Below are 24966 nucleotides of genomic sequence, written 5' to 3'. Positions count from 1 at the left end.
ATTACAATATGCAGCAGAGTCCTGCCGTTTCCCTCAAGAAAAAAGCAACAAGATGATTGAATTTCGCACCAGGTTACCAGATAACATAGCTACTAGGTCAAAATCGTTGCTAACCTTCCCCGCAACAAAATAAAAGCTTTGCTAACTTGACACTCAATAATAAAATTGCATCTTTCTTGTATCTCATGCTTTCTTTGTCACAAATCACATATGCCACTTTTGGCAACTTTTGGCAACTTTTGGCAATAGATTTGATTGTTGCTACCCAAACCAATTGCGTAGAACCCTAAAACTCAATTGCAGAAAGCTTCACATGTGTGCATAGCAGTGCCAAACAAAGTCGTTTATTTAAAAACCCTAGAACTGAAAGCTCATTGTTATGTGAAAAGCTTAGCAGACATTAAAAACATGTGCATTGGTGAGCATTCTATCCACATCTGGTTTGTCGTTTGTTCTTTATATCAGAGCCAGCCTTGCATCCAACTAATTTATGACACGTGTAATTTTTGAATGGTTCTGTTTTCGTTCACACACATGCAAGCGCGCGCCCGCGGATTTCTATTTTGATGGTTAAATACATTGTATTATACTATTGCCATCAAATGTTCGTACTGAAGCATAGTCTACTCTATTTTGGTTCTTCAAATTTAGCAGGATAACGTATTAATAACTTAAGTATTTATTGCCTGGAGAAATCAAATTACTCAAATACCGAGGTGTTACAATTTGTAAAGTAAAGGAAGACGTATGAAATATTGCAAATTAAATTTCAGGATAGACGAAACAGTCCTAACTTATCTACCATATCGCGCAGACTCGTAAGCAACTAAGTAAACATTTTTAGGGAAACATCAGGACTCTGCTGCATATTATCTGTACGGTTTCTAAGCTTCCAGGAAATAGAGCCCTGGGAGAGATCGAATGTCTTTTTTTTCGGAGTGGGTCCATTTGGCAGGGAAACATACTCGCAACCGACGTTCCCTTTTCTTTCTTCTCAATATTTTTTCGCTTCCTAGATACCGCCTCCTTCCCAAATCCCCCATATCTTTGCGAGGATTGCAGCCACCTTCCCCGCCGCTCCACTCCAACTTGCATCGCCGCCGCTCTCTGAACTGTAACCGGCGCTCCAAGCCTCTGCGTCCGCGACTACGTCGGCTGGCGATGAGGCATTTGAATCAGCCGCGGGGGGCTCGTGGTTGATGACGGACGGCTGACGGGCAAATAGGGCCCGCGCGTGGGCGTGGCGCTGCTGGTGAAGTGGACGGGAATGGACGGAGGAGCAGATGCGAGGTGGAGGCCGGTAATGAGGACGGACATACCGTCGAGCAGTCTGGCGGCAATCCGCTGAGATCTCCCCCACAAAGCCGAGACATCCCACCGCCTCCTTCCTGCTCCCCCCCTCCACCCACCCCCAACCCCTTCCCCTCCTCTTACCCAATCCGCCATGATTTCTGGCATCCCAGCACCGATTAGCGAAGCCTTCCCACGCAGATCGACGCTCCCCCCTTCTGCACAATTTTGATCGTGCGGTTCTTCGTGCTCGCATATTCGGCAGCGATGTGAACCAGAATACATCTGCACTGTACCCCTACTTGAGGTTGGCAGTGAGGCGTTTGCTTGATGAGAGAAAAAGAGAGAAATCACAAACTCGCTGTAAGGCTCCTCTGCACTGTTATTTTATTAATCTGTAAAATATAAAACTGCTCTGAAGTTAGTATTCAAGCCCCTTACATATAAGACATAGCCGAAGACGATTTGAGTTGAGAAGTGAAGTTGCATAAAAAATTGTACGAGCAGATAATGTTGTGCAATTGTTACCGAGCTTTCTAGAGAGCTAGCCTTGCAGGTTGTGAAGGATTAAAGTTTTCTGCTCAGAAATTAAGCTTACTGAAGTATTACCAGTTGCTGAGTTTTACATTGGACATCGATTTAACAACAACTAGAAACTTGAACATGGTGTCACGCCTTCTCAGATACATGCCACTTGCCAATGCAGCAACATTCTGTTTCGTGCCTCCATACTTACACGATGTTGTCCTTGGCTTTTTCGGCAAGGTCACTGTTGTCGTCTCCACTAGCCATGGCTACGATGTACTAATATGCCATGCCTGAGGTCAATGGAGGAGAGGGACGTGCAGCAGGTGTTTCTGGTGTGCCCCCAACAGACCCCTTGATGCTCAAGTAACGCCCATTTCTGTCTCTCCTCAATCTAGATAAAAACACTGTATGGTATATAGTTCTGGTTCATGTGGATCAAAGAAGAACTTGCATTTTTTCAGTTGGGGTTTGTGGCTCATTTCGGCTCACGAGGACACGAGCTGTAGATCACAGATTAGTGGAGAGGTGTCCAATTGTAGGTGTGGCTTTACTCATTCAGGAATATTTAATGTTTAATTGGTGATTGTCAAATGGCAAGGCTAATCATAATTTATACTATATTTCTTTCAAAAAAAAGTATACTCGATTGTTTTCCATGTACCAAGTAGCATATCTGACAGTTTCTCTATTTCTTGAAGTTTCAGACTTTTAGTTATTACACGTGGGGCTTAGAGATGACCATTGCCATATTTACATATAACTAATGAAAACATTCTGAGGTACTTTTGGGAGCAGACTAATTTGAGCAATTAAGCTTCCTTAGTCCTACTAACCTCTTGATTATATTAAAAAATTGAGGACAATATGAAGTAATCTTAGTTGTTTGCAAAGTAACAAATCCAAGCTAGCATTTGCAACAAGATCATTTTGAATTCAGTTATGATATGCTATGCCCACGTAGTGCATATCTGTATATTACATATGGGATAATTCTTAATACAAAAGCCTGCTATTTTCTTGATAATTTTATTGCGGTGCTAAAATCTAAGATGCATGGACGCCATCCGAATTTATTTGAATGCCATGCATGCCATGCATGCCATGTAAATAATGATTCTTCTCTGTCTGAATGTCTGACGCTCTAAACAGGAGCACGATCAGGAGAGAAAGAAGCTCATGTGGTTCTACAGTGCTATATAATAGATGACTTCCATGAAAATTTGCATGTGCAGGCGGAGAAATTTAGCCCCAATCACAGAAGTAACAAAAATTGATGCCTGCTGAACCATTTTTCAGTTAACGTCCTTTTGTTCAGAAAGGCCTAAAGGATTTACAAGCCTCTTGGACCTATCTCATGGGTTACTGATAATTTAGATACCTGCCCATTGTTTTGCTCTTCAGCCTATAATTTCTTTCTAATTCATCGCAAGGTATTTTCGATCAAGCAGATGGATGGATAAACAGTTCGGTGTACATAGCAAAGCACTTCACCGTCATTATTTATGTGTCTTATCCTATATTCTTCAGGCCCTGCTTGGATTGGGTGTAAACTTTTACACTTGTATTTATTTTACAGATGTAAATTACCGGTCACAGCTAATTTTTCGCCTGAAAACAAAATGACCAGTCCAGGCGTGTATCCTAAACCAGTCGGATACAATCGGAAAAGGGAATCCAAGCAGGGCCTCATTCTGTTTTGGGAGTGCATGCTGATTTTTCCACAACGACTGAGAGGTTAAATAAATCGTTTTAAAACACATGATGGTGAGACCTTGACAGCCATTTCATTTTGTTTGGTGTCAAATTGTGTCAGATCAGCAGAGTTGCTTGCAACACACGGTTTAATCTACGTCCATTAGAAGTCAGCTGCTATCAGGACCGGCAAAGATGCCGGACATGGGAAGACAGGACATGGAACATGGACACCTCCACGGCTGGCGAAGATTTCGACTAAGTTAACATTTTATATTAAAAAAATGTCATGTACACTTTTGTTAAATGAAATATGTTACAAATGTCATGAAATTGGCCCGGTTTAAATGATCAACTGGTTTGTTCAAATACCATTTAAAATGTGACCAGATGTTTGATGGATAGGGTTGGATGGCGGGCTCCTGTATCACTATCATAGTTGGATACTAGGTCCGTTTTAGGGGATAGCGTTGACGATACCCGAAAGCATTTTTTCTAAAAAAAATCTACAATGCTACAAGACTTTTTGAAGATATGTTTATGGAAATGTTAAAAATAGAATACCTAAAATTAATCTAACAACCTGACTTGAGATGTGTTTTTAACAGAAAAAATAATTTAATTTATTTCGAAAATTCCATAAACCGCTAAATTCCTAACTTAACATTGATGCTTAACCACGTTGGAAAGAAATTAGAAGAAAAGACAACGTCCGTTTAAGAAAAAAGAAACTTCACACAATACATGTATAAGCAGCAGAAAAGTGTGGTTCACATCAGCTAAGCGCACGTAATCTAGGTCTCTGTCCCTTCTGGTGCATCAGATGATAAGCTTCGCTGACGTATAACGTGCCTGTATACGGCCCTTTTCACGCGCCATCAGAAGTAGTAAAATTAGCAATGAACACGCGCCATCAAAAGTAGTAAAATTAGCAATGAAAGCTGTGCTAGCTTTACGTATAGGCCATCGCATATATCTTTTGTCGTGTTAGCGTGTATAATATTATAAGCTAGGAGAAATACAACCAAACAAAAGTGAAAAGGAACAATGCAAGCTGCAAGGCGGTTCTATAGGTGCACGCCATGATATTTTTTTTTGTCAGTGTTAATAACCACACTCCATTCATGGTGAGGCGGCGTGGTACCAGTGAGTCTGGAACGTACGTATGCGATGCACGGCTTGATGCTGGAGGCTGGGCTGCACAAGACCCGCTGTTAAACCCCCATCGTCTTGCACACATCAGGCATCCACCTCAAAGCGCATCCACCTCCGTTCGACTATGGTAGAGGCCATGGCAGCCGCAGCGGCTGGTGAGAGCAGCAGGTTAACTGGGGTGAGAAAGAAGGGGGATGGCAAGTTCGCCGCAGTTATCAAGCACCCGGTGACGGAGACATTGTTGTGGCTGTGGACGTACCAGTCCCCCGAGCGCTGCATGCGCGTACGACCTCGCGGCTAGGGAGCTGAAGGGCGCAAAGGCAAAGCTCAACTTCCCCTACCCTCCGCCGGTCAGATTGGTTAAGGAGGTGATATCTGCACCGAGGCACCGCAGCCACGGTCACGACGCACTGCTCTTTCAGGTCGTTACGTTGCCACCAGACCCCACAACACCGCTTCCACCGCCGCCCAAGTTGGTAGTTTACTTTCCCTTCCCCATTGAAGCGCCTGTTGGCGACACCCCACATGTGCATGCATACCCGTTCCCGCACATGCCGCTTCCGGCATGAGCACGTCTTAGACTGCAGCCGGCGCACACACAGAACTAGCAAATATCAATATGTGAAAAGTTCGTAGGCAATGGATCAATGATGGATAATTATGTTGAATGTCATCCATCATGCAACAGCTATAACATAGGGTGAGACAGAACTAGCTCCAATTCATCAATATAATGTAGGCATGCATTCTGAATATAGTCATACGTGCTTATGAAAAAGAACTTGCATGACATCTTTTGTCCTACCCTCCCGTGGCAGTGGGGTCCTAATAGAAACTAAGGGATATTAAGGCCTCCTTTTAATAGTGAACCGAACAAAAGCATTAGCACTTAGTGAATACAAGAACTCCTCAAACTATGGTCATCACCGGGAAGTGTCCCGACTATTGTCACTCCGGGGTTGTCGGATCATAACACGTAGTAGGTGACTATAACTTGCAAGATCAGATCAAGAACACAAATATATTCATGGAACCATAAAGGGTTCAGATAGGATTTCATGGTACTCACGCCCTAGTGACAAGCATTAAGCATAGGAAAGTCATAGCAACATCAGACCCTAACAAAACTAACTCGATTACATGATAAATCTCATCCAACCCATCACCGTCCAGCAAGCCTACGATGAAATTACTCACACACGCTGGTGAGCATAGTGAAATTGGTGATGGAGGATGGTTGATGATGACAATGGAAGTTGGAGGTGGCGGCGGCTCCGTATCGTAAAACGCAATGAATCCTTCTCTCTGTTTTTTTTCTCCCCAAACATGAATATATGGAGTTGGAGTTGAGGTCGGTGGAAGTCCAGGGGACCCACATGGGAGGGGGGCGCGCCCGGCGCACTCTCCGCCCTTGTAGACAGCCGGTGGGCCCTCCTCTATTGGTTCTTTCGCCAATATGTTTTATATATTACAAAATATTCTCCGTGAAGTTACAGGTTATTCTGAGAACTTTTATTTCTGCACAAAAATAACACCATGGCAATTCTGCTGAAAACATCATCAGTCCAGGTTAGTTTCATTCAAATCATGCAAATTAGAGTCCAAAACAAGGGCAAAATAGTTTGGAAAAGTAGATATGATGGAGACGTATCAACTTCCTCAAGCTTAACCCATTGCTTGTCCTCAAGCAATTCAGTTGACAAATTGAAAGTGATAAACAATTTTTTTTACAAACTCTGTTTGATCTTGTTGTTGCAAATATGTATAGCAAGCATTCAAGTTTTCAGCAAAGATCATTAACTAACCATATCACAATAACATTTAGATCTCACATTTACTCATATCAAATGGCATAATCAACTAGCGAACAATAATAATAAATCTTGGATGAGAACACCTTTTCAAAACAATCATGATATGATATAACAAGATGGTATCTTGCTAGCCCTTTCTGATACCACAAAATATAAATGCAGAGCACCCCTGAAGATCAAGGACTAACTAGACATTGTAATTCATTGTAAAAGCGACCCAGTCATAGTCATACTCAATATCAATTAATAACAACACATACAAATGACAGTGGTGCTCTCTAACTGGTGCTTTTTATAAGAGGATGATGAATCAGCAATAAAAGTAAATAGATAGGCTCTTCGCAGAGGGAAGAAGGGATTTGCAGAGGTGCCAGAGCTCGATATTTCATAATAGAGATGAATAATATTTTGAGCGGTATGCTTTCATTGTCAACATAACAACTAAGAGATCCCGACATCTTCCATACTTGATACATTATAGGCGGTTCCGAAACAGAATGGTAAATTTTTACTCCCCCTCCACCAACAAGCACACTCCACGGCTGGTCCGAAACAATGGGTACCGTCCAACTAACAACAATCCTGGGGGAGTTTTGTTTGAAGTTATAATTTGATTTGGTTTGAGCATGGAACTGGGCATCCCAATCACCAGCCATTTTCTCATGAATGACGAGCGGAGTCCACTCATCGTGAGAATAACCCACCTAGCATGGAAGATATTGATAGCCCCCAATCGCTACATGAACGAGTCGGGTATACAAAACATATTATCATTTGAAGGTTTAAAGTTTGGCACATGCAAATTTACTTGGAACGGCAGGTAAATACCTCATATAGGTAGGTATGGTGGACTCATATGGAATAACTTTGGGTTTATGGAAGTGGATGTACAAACAGTATTCCCGCTTAGTACAAGTGAACGCTAGCAAGAGATTGATGAGCGACCAACTAGAGAGCGACAACAGCCACAAACATGCTTTGAGATTAACCAACAATGAGTGCAAGCATGAGTAGGATATAAATCACCATGAACATAAATATCATGGAGGCTATGTTGATTTTGTTTCAACTTACATACGTGAACATGTGCCAAGTCAAGCCACTTGAATCATTCAAAGGAGGATACCATCCTATCATACTACATCACAACCATTTTAAAAGCATGTTGGCACGCAAGGTAAAACATTATAAACTCCTAGCTAATTAAGCATGACATGAGTAACTATAATCTCTAATTGTCATTGCAAACATATTTCATTCATAATGGGCTGAATCAGGAACGATGAACTAATCATATTTACAAAAACAAGATAGGTCGAGTTCATACCAGCTTTTCGTCATCTCAATCATTTCATCATACGTTGTCATTATTGCCTTTGACTTGCACAACCGAACAGTGTGAATAATAATAATAGTGCACGTGCATTGGACTAAGCCGGAATCTGCAAACGTTTATTCAAAGGTGAAGACAAGGCAATATGGGCTCTTTGTTAGATCAACAATAATGCATATGAGAGCCACTCATCATTTTTCATCGTGGTCTTCTCTCGACCCCCAAAGAAAAGAAAAAGAATTTCAAAGAAACACACTGAAATGTTTTTGGAGTTTTTGTTTTTCTGAAGCAAGAAGAACAAAAACGAGAAAAACTATTTACCTAGGAAAGCTCCCAACAAGCAAAAAAAGAATGAGAAATCTTTTTGGTTTTTAATTTTAATAGTACTATTACATAAACATGGAAAGGAAACTAAACAGAAGCTACAAATAATTTTTTGGTTTTTCTCAAAGTTTTTCAAACACACAAGAAGAAAGCGGGAAAGAGAAAATAAACTAGCATGGATAATACAATGAAAAAGTATCAACACCGACAACTGGAATAAATATGTGAACATGAATGTAATGTCGGTGAGAAATATGTACCCCCCCCCCCCAAGCTTAGGCTTTTGGCCTAAGTTGGTCTACGCCCATGGATCAAAGTAGTCCTCTTCGGTGGACTGAGGAGGATCCCGGGGGTTCCTCTGGTTAGCGAGCTCCTACGGCTCCCACTGATAAATAGACTCCTGATATGGATCAGGTGATGACTATGGCTCAGGAACTGGGAATCGCGTCCCCTCCTAGTATGCGTAGATGTCTGCAGGCATGATGAAGTACCTGCTTGAATGAATATCGAACAAAGAAGGTGCTGGAAAGGTAATAATCTGATAAGTCTTCTCGCTAAATACCAGGTTATAGATGAGTCTCTCGTCATCGTCTTTCTTAATAAAATCATGTGCTATCATACTGTCATAATCTAAGTATATAGTGGGCAACAATTTCTCCTCTTCATTCTCATTTTCCTTCGAACCCCGGCTTGAAGAGCCTCTCAATAATCTCCTCATGATTTTCTCCCTCTGAAAAATCTGAAATTTTTAGTGACTCAAAATAAAAGTGAACCAAACTCAACAAGATTGATAGCAACCACTCCTACAAGTGCCTAGAGGCTATACCATGCATCAAAACTACTTTGTACCATATAAATTTGACATGCAAGCTCAAGAACAGGGTCACCTAAGCAGAATTTTTTTTGCAATAAATAAAGCAATAGGATAAAAACTAATTAGACCATTGGAGGAGTCACATACCGCAGAGAAATCCCCGAAAACAGTTTTGCAAATGGAACTTTGCACAAGGAGATAAAATGGTAGCAAGATGAGCAAGAACTCGAGTTTGAGCTATGGGATGATTTTTTCTGGAGGAAGACGAACTGGAAGGGGGCTGGAATAAGTGAGGAGGACCCATGTGGGACCCATAAGGCAGGGGGCGTGCCCTCCACCCTTGTGGTCCACTGGTGCAGCCCCCTGGTGCATTCTTAGTGCCAAAAAATCTAAAATATTCCACCAAAATCATACCAAATTTTTAGGGCATTTGGAGAACTTTTATTTTTTGGGCATTTCTTATTGAACGGATAATCCGGAAAACAGATAGATAATACTATTTTTGCTTTATTTATTCTAAATAATAGAAAGTAAAAGTTGGTTACAAGAAGTTGTTCTTTCTAAATCCATCCATCTCATGCTCATGAGAAGGAATTCGTTAACAAGGTTGATCAAGTCTTATTAACAAACTTATTTCGAAGAACATGAAACCGGAGAATTTTTGAATAACACTAGGGGATATGCATGTCCTGAACAATAAGAATATCATATTTCTTCTTGACATTAGGAAGAGAAAATTCAAAACCTCCAATCGTAATAGTTGAAATTTTTCGAATAGAATTGATATTATGAACTTGAGGTTGTTTCTTCGGAAAGTGTACCGTATGCTCATTACCATTAACATGAAAAGTGACATTTCCCTTGTTGCAATCAATAACAGCCCCTGCGGTATTCAAAAAGGGTCTACCAAGGATGATCGACATACGGTTGTCCTCGGGAATATCAAGAATAACGAACTTTGTTTAGATAGTAACGTTTGCAACCACAACAGGCACATCCTCACAAATACCGATGGGTATAGCAGTTGATTTATCAGCCATTTACAAAGAGATTTCAATAGGCGTGTCAACTTGTTCAAATCAAGTCTATGGTATAAAGAGAAAGGCATAACACTAACACCGGCTCCCAAATCACACAAAGCAGTTTTAACATATTTTCTTTTAATGGAGCATGCTATAGTTGGTATTCCAGCTTCTCGAAGTTTCTTTGGCATTCCACCCTTAAAAGTATAATTAGCAAGCACTAGTCATCACCCCGTGTACATGCATAGTCTAGCCATTATTTGGAGATAATTATTAAAAGAATATATTAACATGCATGAGATAGGAGGTTAAATTTCAAATGTCATAATATTGGACAAATGATAAGTTATTTGAAACAATTGTAACCAACAATAATCACATGTATTATTTCCGGACGGGTTTAAGTTCATATGATATATTTTTATGTGTGATAACCTATGCATATTTTCCTTCTTGTGTATAGATTAAGCAATTTCGCACATTAATGAACTCGACAGTGATATCTCGGAGCCATTAGGGATAGATTATGTACGTTCATCTCTGACTGGGTCTTATTTTTGCATGTGGCAAAATTGAAGTTTCTTTTTCAATCAGGCATAGACTCTACTTCTAACATGAGGCTTGTCGACCCCTATATTTGAAGTGCCTTTTGTCATTTTCCAACCGAAGCATGCAAGTAGTTCTGTTTGGCACGAATTGGGATGTGTACCTTTTTTCGCGTGAGGAGAAGATTATTTGTTCGTACATATATTTTTGAACTTTCACGTGTGAGATCATGCATTTTTTTAAATCGCGATGGATCCTTTTCTATAGCATGAGGGCTCCTTTTTGGTACGTGATATTTTTCTCGTATACTATTAAAATAAGGCCGTGTCCTCTCTTCATACTTGTTTGTAAAATTCTTCAAGCAGTGGTGTATTTTTATTAGCCCGGACTTCTAAAATATCTTGACCATCAAATTTTGTATGTATCCTTTTTGCTTTGTTGAGAAGACCGAACGTGATTATTCTTACTATCTTTTTTTTCCTTAAAAAAACAGAGTCATATTTTCTTGCGAGAGGAGAAGGTAGATATTTTCAAAGGAAAACTTGGTTGTGTGTCATAATGGCCGTTTATATTATAAAATCACGATGGCTCTTTTTTTGTAGCATGAGGATTCTTTTTTTACATGATTCCGTATGATGGCTCTTTTTTTGTAGCATGAGGACACTTTTTTACGTGATTCCCTTTTCTTTTTTTTGGAAAGTGTGATTCCATTTTCTATATTATATGGTCCATCTATGTTTTCTATACGTGCATGTTCTATTCTTTATGTATGTCATATCTTTATATAAGTCATGGACTTCTAATAAAATCTTGACCATTAAATTTTTAATGTAATGGTTATATTAGTCTTGATGATGTGGATTAACGTAAACGCTCGAATGGTGCCTCCAATTAGTAAATACTAGATGATACCCCACGCGTTGCTGCGGGATTTTGTAGATGATATTTGATGCACTGAGACATGCCAAAAATGAGTAAACAAAATATATATTTATTTATTACATCAGGACGAATGACTGTTTCCATTAATTGTACTATCGCCTTGTCTACTCATCAAAACAGACCTTGTACATGGTTGTGGAACAAACACTATAGTTTCCCTATCTTGAATCTCAAAGAAAACAAAGGAAAAAAATGATGAGCTTGTGCATTAACTTGAAACAAATAGTGCAGTTGTATAAATTTTCTTCATCCAATAGTCTCATTGTCCTACATGGTACGCAGAAGTAAACTCTTAAAAGTCATATGTATTACAGAAATTAGATGAAATTAACGACAGACAATCCAAGCTTGTTTGTAAAGGGAACAAAAGTAGTCCAATTTTACCACTCTTTTCCACATCTCCCTCCAAAACATCTCTAGATCTCTCACTGGATCCTCCATCAACTGCTTTCAGAACTATCCTTATTTTCCAATAGGAGCATAATCAAAAGTCATTGAGCAGAGATATTAATACTCTATGGACCTGTAGGTGCAGCTAACATTTTGAAGGCTGGACATCTAAACATATCTCCCCTCTGAAAAGAACATCTATGTTTTCCCATTCTAACTCAAACTAAGACATATTTCATAAAATCCTAGAGGATAGGAAGCATACTTTAGAAAGTATCTAACCTAAATTATCTGATCACATAAGCTAGTAAGAGGGCTTCAAAATTCAGAATAATGCACCTGTTGAAGCTAATAAAAATTAAATAGACTCAGTGTTTCAAAAACCAATTATGTAAAATTCTTGCATCATTATATCTCACAATTAAATATCTAATTGTTTAACCATGAACAGTGGAAAGCAGAAAGGGAATAGAGTTGCATCTTCAGGATATGCATGATTATTAGTTGATTTCCGAAGTACATGGCATGTCAAGAAAAATAAATCTAAAGCACATAGTCACAATGTTTGTGTGGCAAAGAATACATGCATATTAATTAAAACTCAGGAAAGACAGTTAATTATTGATACATCCAATGCATACCTTGCACTTATGGTTTAGTGCGTTATTTGCAACACATGTAGTACATGTATTTTTCCTTGTAATTGTATCCTACAAAATTCGTGATACAACACGCAGGGTCGAGCAAAATCACAGGTATAGAGGTTGCAAACATACATGTTGTAAAAGAGTCCGAGCTGGTGTGTAGGTTAGAACACTTACACAACATCATAAAATAGCTGCACATTCCATTGTACCGGCAGTGATCATGATACCATATGATGTGTGCTTCTGGTTATACTACTTCCACACAAACACCAAAACTATAAAATTTCCTACAACTGCAGTGCAATAAAAAGATAACTCTAAGGCACACATCACACCATTCTACATTCTAGAAAATTGATTTCTAGGGGAGGAAGGATGCATGGATATTGACATCAACTTTCCGACAGACAATAAACCTGGATGGACAAAATAAAATCGATTTATACATCTGGAAAGCACCTCATGGCTAATATATGCCTTGCTTAGTTTTACCCATAGTTTTTTAAAATTTTATTTTCTTTGTAATTGTTATCAGTTTCTCTTATGATGTTGATTTTGAAGTTAAGTTCTCTGAACTGGAAAAGCTCCAGAACTGGAAAAGCTCCAAAGAAAGCAATTCCTATGATATGTAAAATAAAAAGTGCAAATGCTCATCAAGTAAAAAAAACAAATTAAAAGAGGAAAGCTTCCGTACAAATTCGAGTAGCAAGAGACCTGTGAATCAATGAAGTCAATGCCAACAACATGAACCTATGAAGCAAAACGCAGAGCATCTTTCGATCCGGAGTGTGATCTGATAAATTAAAAAATCATTAAGTTAAGCATAGGAAAATTAGGAGTAGCCGGAAAAAGGGAGCATCCCACAAGAGACATCTGAAGTGATCAAGTCAATTCAACTAGCAAGAGACTTATGAAGTAAAACATCGAGCACTTTTCAATCCGAGGGGCAATCTAACAAAACATAAGCTCAATATAGAAATCCTTAGGTGGTGGTTGGAAACAGGGGGTGCTACCAGAATGGAGGTCGGTTCCGAGATGTGGATGCAAACAGGCGTGCAGGCTGAATCATCATGGCACTACAAAAGGGTTTTCAAATTACCTCTTAGAATCTCACGAGCACCATCACTCTTTCAGGAATTAATAGCTTCGTCAACCTTAAAAACAGAGGTAATCAGTTCAGAACAAATTACTGGCTTATCAAATACAAAAATATTTGGGCAAACTAAAGCGCATGAGTTTTACCTGGAGGAAACAATATGAATAATCCATGGGGAGAAATTTGTATAGTATGTAATATGCACAGAAACAAATAGAACGTACATATGCTCATCAAGTCTAAATAATTCGATACAGGGATAAACGATGTGTACCATCACGAGTAGCAGGAGATCTACGAAGAAATGAATCCAATCCGAGTTGCAAGTGACCTATGAAGCAAAAAAGCCGAGCACCTTTTGATCCCGAGCACAATCTGAGAAAATAGAAAGCATAAGCTTGAGGATAGAAAAATTAGGGGCGGCTGGAAATATAAATTGTGCAGCTACCAGGGCAAGGCCAGTTCCTAGATGAGGATGTAAACAGGCGTGCCTGCTGGATAAGAATGATAGTACAGAGTGGTTTTATAAACATTTTTTCCAAAATTGCAGGGTAGTGGAGGCTAAGATAATTAGGGGCAATGAATGGTGTCGTGCTTGAGGTCGTTTCATGTGCATTCGTGGCCAGAAAGTGTCCATTGTCAATATGGAAGGGATAGTGGTGGTAATAAAAGTGGCAGCAGGAGATGAACGAATGTGACGGAATTAATGCACATCTATGGAGCGGCGAAAGGCCAAGCAGCGATGGCTGACATGGTGGCCGTCGGCGCGTGCCAGCGGCTGGCCAAGGGGGGCGTCAGTCGTGGCAGAGGAATCCATAATGGCGGCGGCTGGAATGCACATCTGTCGAGAGGCAGCTTGTCGGTGGATCGTCGATCGTGGCTGCGGGAATGGTTAGCGGTGATGGCTGGTCGGGGAGAGCAGGGGAAGCACGGGCGATGGTGGGTGCTAGTAGAGCATTAAGGTAGGCAACGGCTGGCCGTGAGGCTGTTGGACTGGACGGGGAGTGTCGGCCATGCCGTCGGGATGGCTTGGGGCAGTGGCTGGCTGGTGGAGTGGGCGGCGGCGGCGGCAGCTGTATTCTGGAGGATGGGAAGACGATAGGGGAAGCCACGGTAGCTGGACACGCAATGGGGAAGACACGGGCTACTTCGTTACTGATTGTTTTTCATGGCCTTAGAACGTCCAGTTTACACCAACAATGTATACCCCAGGTACAGCGTGTAAAGCCCAACCAAAATGAATCGAGGCAGAGTTTCAGAAAAAAAAATTGAATCGACACGGAGGAGGCAGGCAGCGAGCAGGAAGGCATGAAATGAACAAATCGGTATTTCTCACTTGGCGGTGGCAAGACTTGGTAATTTCATCAACTTTTGATCAGACGGTTGTAGGCCACAGAGCCATACTGGATCAACGGTTATAACATTTCAGATGACGTGGCCTCACGTGGAGGCACGAAAATAAGCCAGTGGGGTGCCCCTATTTACATATAGAAGATAAGATGGTGGAAATTTCAGCATCGACTATCATTCTTTTATTTGTAACAATATCTTTCATATATTTGGCATAAATAGACATTTTCAACAAATCAGTCAGACACATACGCAAAAAGATAGGTCTAATCATTTCACAAAAACGCTCAAAATGCTCATCATCCTTTTTCTTGGGTGGCTTAGGAGGAAAGGGCTTGGGTTTCTAAACACAAGGTTCTCTTTCTTTACCATGTTTCCTAGCAACGAAGTCTCTCTTATCGTAACGTTGATTCTTTGATTATGGGTTATCAAGATCAACAAGAAGTTCAATCTCTATATCATTATCATTACTAGGTTGAGCATCAACATGAACATCATCATTAACATTAACACTGGGTTCATGTTCATCACCAGATTGTGTCTCGTCATCAGAAATAGAAATATCATTGAGATTCTCAGGTGTGTCTATAACAGGTTCACTAGGAGCATGCAAAGTCCTATAATTTTTCTTTTTATTTTTATTACGATGACTAGGTGCATCAAAATTAATTCTCTGAGAATCTTGCTCAACTCTCTTAGGATGACCCTTAGGATACAAAGGCTCCTGGATCATTTTACCACCTCTAGTCATAACCCTATCAACATTATTATTATTCTTACTATTCAACTCATTGAGAAAATCATCCTGTACCTTAAGTACTTGTTCTACTTGAGTTTTAACCATGGAAGCATGTTTACTAATAAGCTTCGGATCATTAACAGTTCTACTCATGTAATCACACAAGCAGTCAAGCATGTAAGCATTATGTTTCAATTGTCTACTAACATAAGCATTAAAATTTCTAGTTTAATAATAAAATTATCAAACTCATCCAAGCATTGACTAGCAGACTTATTATGAGGAATATCACCTTTCATCAAATCTATAGAGAGAATTTACCTCTACTTATCTGTGTCGGGTTATCAAGATCATGTATTTCTTCAATAGGCGGTAAATTCTTAACATCTTCAGCTCTAATACCTTTTTCTTTCATAGATTTCTTTGCCTCTTGCATATCTTCAGGATCAAGAAATAGAATACCTCTTTTCTTTGGAATTGGCTTAGGAGTTGGTTCAGGAAGTATCCAATCATTATCATTACTCAGTATATTATTCAATAGCAACTCAGCCCGCTCAACAGTTTTTTTCCTGAAAACACAACCAACACAACTATATAGGTGGTCCCTAGAAGCATCGGTTAGTTCATTAATAAAGATATCAAGTATTTCATTTTTCTTGAGAGAATGATCAGGCAAAGCATTAAGTAATTGGAGAAGCCTCCCCAAGCTTGTGGGAGACTCTCTTCCTCAATTTGCACAAAGTTAAATATTTCCTGTAAGGAAGCTTGTTTCTTATGAGCAGGAAAATATTTTCCAGAGAAGTAGTAAATCATATCCTGGGGACTATGCACACAACCAGGAGCAAGAGAATTAAACCATAACTTAGCATCACCCTTTAATGAGAAATGAAAAAAATGTAAGGATATAGTAATAGCGGATTTTTTCCTCATGAGCAAATAGGGTGGCTATATCATTCAATTTAGTAAGATGTGCCACAACAGTTTCAGATTCATAACCATGGAAAGGATCAGATTCAACCAAAGTAATTAACTCAGGATCGACAGAAAATTCATAATCCTTATCAGTAACAAAGATAGGTGAAGTAGCAAAATTAGGATCATATTGCATTCTAGCATTTGAATACCTTTCTTTCCACTTGCATAATAATTGTTTAAGATCATCTCTATTCTTACAAGCAAGAAAGTAACTAGCTACCTCACCATCCATAACATAGCCCTCAGGCATAACAGGAAGTTCATATCTAGGAGAGCTAGGTCTAACAGGTGTTTCAAAGTTTTCAGTTTCAATAATTTCATCAGTTTCGGAGATATCGTCATCTTCAGCATAATTAGTAGTTCTAACTCTAGCAAGATGTTCATCAAGTAATTCAACCAGTGGCACAGTTGTATCAAGCAAAGTAGTAGCATCATAAGCATCATTCATAGCAGAAGTAGCATCATCAGTAACATGCGACATATCAGAATCAATAGCAAGTGTAGGTGTCGCAAGCTTACTCAAAACAAAAGATGAATCAAGTGCAGAGCTAGATGGCAGTTCCTTACCTCCCCTCGTAGTAGAGGGAAAAATCTTGGTTCAAGTATCTTTCAAATTCCTCATAGTGATCAACAGATATAAATCCCAAGTGACTCAGATAATAGATCTATTCTCCCCGGCAACTGCGCCAGAAAAAGGTCTTGACAACCCACAAGTATAGGGGATCGCAACAATTTTTGAGGGTAGAGTATTCAACCCAAATTTATTGATTCGACACAAGGGGAGCCAAAGAATGTCTCAAGTATTAGCAGCTGAGTTGTCAATTCAACCACACCTGAAAGACTTAATATCTACACCAAAACGTTTAGTAGCAAAGTAATATGGAAGTAATGGTAACGGTGGCAAAAGTAACAATAGCAGTTTTGTAGCAATCTTAATAGTGGCAACGAAAAAGTAACTAAGCAAAGATCAATATGTGAAAAGCTCGTAGGCAATGGATCAATAATGGATAATTATGTCGGATGGCATTCATCATGCAACAATTATAACCTAGGGTGGCACAGAACTAGGTCCAATTCATCAATATAATGCATGCATATATTCCGAATATAGTCATACATGCTTATGGAAAAGCACTTGCATGGCATCTTTCGTCCTACCCTCCCGTGGCAGCGGGGTCCTAATGGAAACTCAGGGACATTAAGGCCTCCTTTTATTAGAGAACCGGACCAAAGCATTAGCACTTGGTGAATACATGAACTCCTCAAACTACGGTCATCACCGGGAAGTGTCCTGACTATTGTCACTCTGGGGTTGCCGGATCATAACACGTAATAGGTGACTATAACTTGCAAGATCGGATCAAGAACACAAATATATTCATGGAAACATAAAGGGTTCAGATCTGAATTCATGGCACTCGGGTCCTAGTGACAAGCATTAAGAATAGCAAAGTCATAGCAACATCAATCTCAGAAGATAGTGGGTACTAGGGATCAAACCCTAACAAAACTAACTCGATTACATGATAAATCTCATCCAACCCATCACTGTCCAGAAAGCCTACGATGGAATTACTCACGCACGGCGGTGAGCATCATGAAACTAGTGATGGTGGATGGGTGATGATGACGATGGCGACGGATTCCTCTCTCCGGAGCCCCGAACGGACTCAAGATCTGCCCTCCCAATGAAGAACGGGAGGAGGTGGCGGCTCCGTATTGTAAATGCGATGAATCCTTCTCTCTTTTTTTTTCTCCATGAACGTGAATATATGGAGTTCGAGTTGAGGTCGGTGGAGGTCCAGGGGGGCAACTAGGCAGGGGGCGCGCCCTAGGTGGGTTGGCGCGCCCTCCACCCTTGTGGACAGCCGGTGGGTTCCCCTCCAAAAAATTCTCCGTGTAAGTTTCAGGTCATCCCGATAACCTATATTTCTGCACAAAAATAACACCATGGAAATTCTGCTGAAAACAGCGTCAGTACGGGTTAGTTACATTCAAATCATGCAAATTAGAGTCCAAAACAAGGGCAAAAGAGTCTGGAAAAGTAGATACGATGGAGACGTATCATATACCTTTAGTGCTGCTGCTTAAATGAGTACAATGTGATTAAGCCTTTTAAAATTGTACTCTATTGGACAATGTTATTTGTTCATCTTTTAGGAAGTGTTTATCAATATGGCTTGTACAAATAAATTATCAAATCTTTATCCTAAAAAAGGCATAATTAAATTCTTCACTACAATTGTGATATTTTATTTAACAAAAAAATTGTATTGTTTCCTAGCCATAATGAGAACAAGCAGGAAATCATAAAAAGTTAACCATTTCATAATTTGAGCACAATAATTAAAATGGTGCCCTCGCATATGCGAGTAACACTTTGCAAGTGTCATCTAAACGGAAACTTGGTAATAATCTATTGGGGAATGAAGCATTAAAATAAATAAAAATCTACGAACACCCAAGATCTATCAGGGAGAAGCATAGCAACGAGAGGGGAGAGTGTGTCTAGGAACCCTTGTAGACTGTTAAGCGGAAGCATATATCACAGGGTTGTTGTTGTAGTCATACTCTTCATGACCCAACCACGATCCAAATCGATGAAGTACCGAACGGACGACCTCCGTGTTCGGCACACGTATGGATCAATGACGTTTGTTCCTTCTTGATCCAGCAAGCAAGGGAGGATAAGTAGATGGGATTGTCGGTAGCACAACGGCGTGATGGTGATGGTTGTGGAGTGATTCCAGCGAGGCTACGCCGAACGCTACTGAAACAATGAAGACGGAGGAGTTACGAAGTAACGGGAGAGGGGGGGGGCAAGGGCTTGTGTGTCCTCTTGGGAGAGCCCCCTCCCCTCTATATATATATATATATAGGTGGAGGGGCGTGGTGGCCAGCCCTCCAAGCCCTAGGGGCGCACCAATGGGGAGGAGTTGGACTCCTAGTCCAATTCCCTTCTTTTCCGTACACAGGTGGACTTTCCACCTCTCCCAAGCCACATGGGCCTTGAGGGACTTGTGCGCCTGGCCCAATAAGGCAGGGCGTCTTCCCTCAGCCCATGTTGGCCCTTGGAATGTGGTGGAACCCTTGGCGGACTTCCGGACTCCTCCAGAAGTTTCCGAAACCTTCTGGAAGCTTTTTCCGGAACCCTGAATGCAACTTTCCATATATAAATCTTTACCTCCGGACCTTTCCGGAGCTCCTAGTGATATCCGGGATCTCATTCGGGACTCTAAACAACATTTGGTCACCAACATGCATATCCCAATATTACTCTAGCATCACCAAACGTTAAGCGTGCGGACCCTACGGGTTAGAGAATCATGTAGACATGACCGGGACACCTCTCTGGTCAATAACCAATAGCAGAATCTAGATGCCCATATTGGTTCCTACATATTATGGGACGGAGGGAGTAGGAGATATACAACCAAAACAAAAGTGAAAAGTAACAATGCAAGCTTTATGTGCACGCCATCATATGTATTTTTTGTTGGTGTTCATAACCACTCTCCATTCCTGGTGAGGCAGTGTGGTTCCAGTGAAGCTGAAACATACGTACGCGACGCACGGCATGATGCCGGATGGGTAAGCTGCGCAGAACCGCTATTGAAGTCCACCATCTTGCACACATCCGGCATCCACCTCAAAGGGCATCCACCTCCGTTCGACTGTCATAAAGGCCATGGAAGCCGCGGCGGCGGGGGAGAACATCAAGTTAACTGGAGTGAGAAAGAAGGGGGAGGGCAAGTTCGTGGCAACGATCAAGCACCCGGTGACGAAGGCATAGTTGTGGCTAGGGACGTACTCTTCCCCGAGGTCACTGCGTGCGCCTACGACCTCGCGGCTAGGGAGCTGAAGGGAATAAAGACAAATCTCAACTTCCCCTACCCTCCGCCGGCCAGACTGGTTAAGGAGGTGATCGCTGCACCGAGGCACCGCAGCCATGGCCACGACACACCGCTCTTTGAAGTCATTATAAGGGAATCATGGAACATCTCAACCAGCCCACTTGTTTGAGTAGGCATTGTTGCTATTTTTATGAGTAAGGAAGCTTTCATGTGAAAATCAAATAATGTTTACACAAGAACAACAATAAGTACACTCCACAAAACCAAGGAATTAAGAGAGTGAACGGTTGTACAAATCTGGGTGAAGGAATCAACCCAAAATTAAACAATCAATTGACCACTTCACCATTCTGTAAGTTAAATTGGCGCTTAACTTGGAGAGCGGCATTTTGGCTCCTAGGTGCATATGCACCCATTGTCGAAATACACATTTTGGAAAGTTGAAAAATTCGGAACAAAAATCCCGTGTGTATATTCGGACATTTTATGTGTGTTCACAAGGTTTCCGCGAAAAACAATGTTTTTTGTGGCTTGTGTAAAAAAGATAAAGAAATGCCTCGTGAATAGTTAGAATGAAGCATCAGAAATTGTCTTTTTACACAAGCGACAAAAAACGTCGTTTTTCACCGAAACCTTGTGCACGCACATAAAATGTCTGGATATACACGCGGGATTTTTGTTCCGAATTTTTTAACTTCTCGAAATGTGTATTTTGACAATGGGTGCATATGCACCTAGGAGCCAAAGGCAATTACTGCTTAACTTGTTATATTACAACATGGGCAGATTCGGTGTCAGAATATGGTGCCCACAAATATTTGGAACGCAGTCCACAACCTAGTCCAGCACACATCTAGTCTTCATGTCCACTATAGTCAATATATAAATAAATCGAGACACTTCCACTGTAAAAAGTTAAAAACAGATGAAAACATTCGCAATACAACTAGGCCATGAGCAATTAAGAAAAACCTTAGTCACGAATTCAATGCCACTGGTGGCGGCAAAAGCAGCTGAGCGAGCATGCGGAACAATGGAGGGTTAGGTCTGTGAGGTAGTGAGTGGAGTTCAGCAGCTGCAGGTGACATGAGGTCGTGTGTTGTCGCTTGGTGTGAGCTCGCGGCTATTGTGTAAAACTATTGTTGAACTATCTGTATAATACTTTTGGTAAATTCTCATCCAATATGCCAGAATTATGATGCATCAGGACTTCAATAACTATTTGTAACGCGGTTGACAGAAAAAAATTGCTAACCGTTGTGATGTTGTCTATGGTTGCCCTCAAATCCTAGATCCGCCACTTTATTACAATCCTATTCTAGCTACAAAAAACCTGCTTCATATATCCCATAACGGTACAGCCAGGATACTAAAATAGCAGCCAGCGGCAAAAAAGAAAGATGTTAATCATACCTACTCACATTGCAAATACGAAAATCACTTGATTGATGAAGGGGTACAAAATATTAACGTGTTTTTTGAGGGACATGTTGTGTCCATAAAATATGCTAGCAGTATTATTTGAAGATGAAGGACACGTTGATTCTACAAAAATCCCTTGATGGAATCGTAATGAACACAGCCATCCTAGGATTGAGATTATCAGTTCGATAAAATATACCCATCGTAGCCTTGCATTTACTGGTCAGTAGGAAAGCAAGTTGCTAAATTAATAACAACGGATAAGTGACACATTTAGCTCAAATTAAAGCAAGAGAGACTAACACAAGAAAGTAAACTGAAGAGGGGGCTTACCTGCGCCTCATTGTTCTCCTCCACCTCCTCCTGCGGCGGCTCCTCCAACTGCTTCATAAATACCAAAAAACAAAGATAACTTGTTAGTTAGTACCAAGTTCAACCTGTGCAAATGCAAACTTAAGCATGTTAACACTAATATAACATGGGCATGCTTTATGTAAGGTAGTCTCAATCCTAGGATGGTTGGTCCATCAATTAATTCCTAGTTTTTTATTCATGATTTAATCATATGAAAAAGTATAATGATGAAGCACTTGAATAAATTCACAGCCAAACAAGATGAGAAATCTATCTATTACTCCCTCAGTCCCAAAATAAGCATCGCTGCTTTGGTATAATGGCCAAATGTCTCTATTTTTTGTTGGATTTTCTGGAATATTGTTCCTTTTTCCTCTCTATTGTGCTTTTAGCCTATACTCCCTCCGTCCCAAAATAAGTGTCGCTGATTTTATGAGGCAATGCTCAACTGCTATTCCCATCTTGTTATGTGAAATGTATAGCTAATGGGTCTGTCATTATGGCATTCCCTATGATGACAATTTTATTAAAAGATGAAGGCTAATTTGATCCTACTAAAACAATTCAATGGCATCATAATGAGCCAAACCATCCTATGATTGAGGTCGCCAATTCGATCAAATATGCCCATCGTAGAGCCTTGCATTTGGTGGTCAGAAGGAAAGAAGGAAAGCGGGATGGTAATTAGCAACAAAGAATACAGTTACACACTTGCATCGAAGTATGAGAGACACAAGAAACTAAATGGAGAGAGAGCTTACCAGAGGCTCATCCTCCTCCTCCTCCTCTGCCTGCATCACCTCCTGCAAATACTCATAAATATCAAAACAATAATAATAATAATAATAATAATAATAATAATAATAATAATAATACAGTTACACACTTGCATGAAAGCATGAGAGCCTATCACAAGAAAGTACAGAGAGAGGGAGCTTACTAGAGGCTGATCCTCGTCCTCCAGCCCCACCTGCAGCAGCTCCTACAAATACTCAAATAAAAAAATGTGTTACTTTGTACCCACTTCAACCTGTGTAAACACAAACTAAAGCATGTTAAGACTAATATAACAGGGACATGCTTAATGTATCTAAGGTAGAGTCTCAATCCTAGGATGGTTGGTCCACCAACTAAGTCCTAAATTTCTATTCGTACTGTAGTCATATATAATAGGCAGTATAATGATGAAGCATTTCAATAAATTCACAGCCAACAAGATGAGGAATCTATTATGTACTAAAAGCACAAAAGGTGAAAGAACAATATTCTAGAAAGTCCAACAAAAATTAGAGACATCTACGCATTTATGTACTGCATACCCAATTAACCGTTAAACAACAGCCATTGGATCCCACATCACCGCCTCCACCGCCGCCCAAGCTGTAAGTTTACTTTCCCTTCCCCTTTGAAGCGCCCGCCGGCGAAACGCCACCGGTGCCAGCATATCCTTTCCTGCACATGCCGCTTCCGGCACGAGCACGTCTCGGCCTGCAGCCGGCGCACGTTCATGCACCAGCTCCACAGCCACAGCAGCCGATCCGACGGATGGAGATCGTGGCGCATGCAGAAAGCTTCTTAAGCTCCTCAAGTGAACCCCTAGGGGCTCCGTCTCGCCACCTGGTGTTCAAGAAACCCAAGTTGTTCGTCGTTCCCGTCACTCCTAGTGCTCCAACAGAAGGGACTGATGATAATTTCACCAAGCCGTGGTATTTCCCCGATTCTCCTACTGTTTAGCCTCGGCCGTGCGCAATAGGCACCGAGATCCCATATCCGTGTGCCATCATAATCCAGAGGCAATCTGAATATATATATCATTTAAGTTACAATGTATTTTCATTGTTGTTCTCATGTGTCGCTGCCATGTATTGGGTTTACTGTGCTGTTGTTTATCACCATGTTATTTCCTTCTACCAATCATGTAATCTGTTCACTCTTGTCTTGTGTTTTGTTTTGGTGTGGGTGCACTCTTGTCTTATGTTACCATAATGTATTTTGAATGCAAATCATATAATCAGGTTAGTCCATTAGTTAATCATAATTGATTTGAGGTGAAGGGAGAAAATATTTCTCAAACACCGATGTTGTTACAAGTTTTGATGCAAAGCAAAGAAGTATAAAATATGCAAATTCCAAATTCAGGAAATCGTACTCAAGGATCGAACAACCCTGAAAATCATAAAAGTCCATACTCATGTCATCCAAGCGCCAGGTTGTTGTAGTATATCATGAACAAAGTTTGTTGTAACCCTTATAACTGAACTATAAATGGCCACTAACATTCAAATCCCAGGCGGCTTCATTTGTCGATGTCATGAAGGCAGCATGAATGTTGATCTTTATCTAGATTTCTCGGGGGATCACGGCCCTGAATACCAGTACATCGATCAGTCCTAACAGTATTAGATGTATCCAAATGTATAGAAAACTATAGTAATTAACTCGTGTGGTGATATCTAAAGTAGTGGAAGGTCTTCGGTATATTAATTTTATGTAATAAGAATAATATTTAAAAATGTACAGTGGCGATCATTGTACGACCATATTTGAAGTACGAAGTTATTAGTTGTCTTAACATGAAATATTTTTATAATAATATTTGTGTCATTCTGTTGTAGTACTTATCTCTTGGATTTGCAGTATAGCATATCTTATTTTCGTGCATGTACAAGATCTTGTTGC

At 40.5% G+C, this 24966-nt stretch overlaps 2 pseudogenes; both read left to right on the top strand.

Annotated features, from left to right (window-relative positions):
• Positions 1-4801: 4801 nt before the first annotated feature.
• LOC119348361 lies at positions 4802-5273 on the top strand (annotated as a pseudogene).
• A 15072-nt stretch (positions 5274-20345) lies between these two features.
• Positions 20346-24021, top strand: LOC119348357 (annotated as a pseudogene).
• The last annotated feature ends 945 nt before the right edge of the window (positions 24022-24966 follow it).

This window comes from Triticum dicoccoides, unplaced genomic scaffold, assembly GCF_002162155.2.
Source record: "Triticum dicoccoides isolate Atlit2015 ecotype Zavitan unplaced genomic scaffold, WEW_v2.0 scaffold89893, whole genome shotgun sequence".
NCBI classification, from domain to species: domain Eukaryota; kingdom Viridiplantae; phylum Streptophyta; class Magnoliopsida; order Poales; family Poaceae; genus Triticum; species Triticum dicoccoides.
Note: the sequence above shows the minus strand (reverse complement) of the source record. Positions and strands in the feature narration are given on the sequence as shown.